The sequence below is a fragment of the Convolutriloba macropyga genome, unplaced genomic scaffold (assembly GCF_964194025.1).
Source record: "Convolutriloba macropyga unplaced genomic scaffold, txConMacr16.3 SCAFFOLD_1802, whole genome shotgun sequence".
NCBI classification, from domain to species: domain Eukaryota; kingdom Metazoa; phylum Xenacoelomorpha; order Acoela; family Convolutidae; genus Convolutriloba; species Convolutriloba macropyga.
Window position 1 is genome coordinate 37007 of NW_027451141.1, and position 2688 is coordinate 39694.

The following is a 2688-nucleotide window of genomic DNA, read 5'->3' on the forward strand; positions in this document are numbered from 1 at the left end:
TTAAGTAAACAGTACAGTGTCGAAACATCAATTAGAAACATTTTGAGCTCATTACGTCAAAATGTGATACCATATCCAGTAAAACCTCCTCAAATTGGATAAAGTTAACTACTTTAAGACATTTAATCGTAGTCATTAAATCTGTTTACCTATGATGATGGGGCTAGAGGTAGTAGCCGACACAAATTAGACAGGCTAATTGGCCGACAGATTTCATTGCGATCAGAAATTAGAATAGTATAATTTATCTATTGTCATTCATTAGAAGTTTAGAGGCAATTTAGGCTATTAAAAAAGCGTGATTACTATTTAAGGGCATTTATTTATTTCGGCTCTTCATGAATTAGTACAGATTTCGGCGCTTTTTAACGTCGGCTTGTTATGACTGAACCGACTGTTAGTTCTATCAAGTCCCACGGGTCGCTGATGCATGGCCAAATTAGCTAGTATTTATAGCCAAATAATGTTTTTAAAACTAAGCTAAGGACGCTACTTTACCCGCTCAGTGCGCGTGAAGTTATTGTGAACTGTGGTTTTTAAATGCTTATATTTGCTTAACTGTCGGCTAAAAGGTGCGTCGGCTAATTCATGTTTTCCAATTGACCGGCTATGGTTGATCACGATGACGATATTTTAACATGAAATGGTTACTTAAACGATAGGTGTGGAATGAATTAGAAGAGGCTTGTTTAGAGTGATGACACTGATTCCTAAAAAATGTAGAAAGAAATTCTAGCCGAATGAGCACCCGGCCGATTGGGTTCAACCCTAAATATAGTCACGAAGCGATATTATTGACGAGATAATTAACAACCCTTTTAGCCAACGGAATGCGACGCTTGAAGCATTTAGCCGACCATCATTTTAGTCGGTGCTAGGAAAATTGGCCGACAGGGCGTTTAGCCGACAAGGAAAAAATGAGAAATTTAGCCGACAGTTTTATCATAATTGGTAATAAAAGTCCATAATTGGTCACTAAATCAGTAGTTCGGTTGCAATAGATTCATATCAAGTCCCACGGGCCGCTGAGGCATGGCCATGGCCCGCGAGGCATGGCCAGATGGGGTAAAATAAGGTCCGATCACCACGGATAGACCTTCGTTACATTGGTTGATGAAAAAAACTGCGGTATATTTGTCCGCTTACCAAATAGTGTTTTAAATTGGCCAATCACAGGTTCAGAATAAGTTTTATAGCTCATTTTACCTAAATTGTCGGTTAAATTTCTCATTTTTTTGGTTGTCGGCTAAACGCCCTGTCGGCCAATACGGCGGCCACCATTTTAGTCGTATCCGTCAGGATATGCTTTCAACTGACACACACCGCTAAGCCGAAATATTATATCAAAAAGTAAATGATAGCATCAAATAGTTCGCAAGGAACAACCGATGCGAAAGCCTGTTTTGAACAAAAAGGTGTTTTAGCTCTTATATTTGCCAGAAGCTTTGCTGGAAAATTGATTAACTCAGGTTGATAACTCAGGGTCAATTAGCAATTGTGATTGCCATTCGCAACTGCTTGATTTTCCTGTTTGCAATTTGCTGTCGGCTAACTGGTACATCGGTCAGCACACCCACCATGTTGATTAGTGATGACGAATAGACAGTTATTTACACGTATTCATCATTACGTCATGCGACAGTCACCGGATTGGCCGACAGGGGTTTGAGCCTATAATTAAAAAAGGGGTTTTAAAACCCTCAGGCCAACCGCGAAAAAAATGCAACTAACTAGTGATATTTTGACCAATCAGAATTATCAACCAATCAGGCTTCAACTGTTGGTTCATTTTCTCATTTCTTCATTGTCGGCTGAATGCCATGTCGGTCAATGTTCCTATCCGCACGTCATCATGGCGTTGTCTACTCAGCATTATATTTCATTACCCGCAGTTCAAGCCGTTACAATTTTTAACAGGAGGATACCGGTAGAGCCGAACGGGCGCCGAGCAGAATGCCATAAAATGAGATTTAAAGCTGAATATTTCCAGTGCTCTAATTGGTGTTCAACTTAAACTCATTACTTTAAAGCCAATTTTTTATTTGAAAAAAAATATAAAATAGGGTAGCGGAGGTCTATCCGTGGTCGCACTCCCCCCCCCCCCCTGTCACGGGGGTTGCGTCCACGGAGAGGCCGAGTGGAGCGCAATCCAACTGCACACCCTAGACAATCACAAGACGACGACTGATTTAAGATTCAATTCGCCATTTGTTGCATTTGTTATATTGAATTTGAACCAATCAACTAATTGGCCAATCAAATTAAAGCATTCGGCTCTGCGCCCGTTCGGCTCTAATTCCTAGCTCCTTTTTAGCAGTTTACATAATTGATAGTTATTTACACTTGCGGACAGTTTACACTGATCTGATTCATCATTACGTCATTCTAAAAGGGGTCGAGAAAAAACTCCAGAACATAACTCACCTGCGTTTGAAACGCGCCACATTTCAATTGTGATTTAAAATTTTGCGTTCTGCTATTGAACAATGACCTCAACGCTTTTCAATGATAGAATATTCTCGGAAAGTTGTCCATTCGGAGGTGTAGTCGACAAGGGAAAATGATAAATTTTGCTGACATCTAAATTTAGATTTTGTTGGACCATCTGGTATGCAAAATGTCACTATTTCGTCCAACCATTACAATTTGTCTGGCTGTCAGTTTGTTTTCAATTTGGCCATCTTGGAT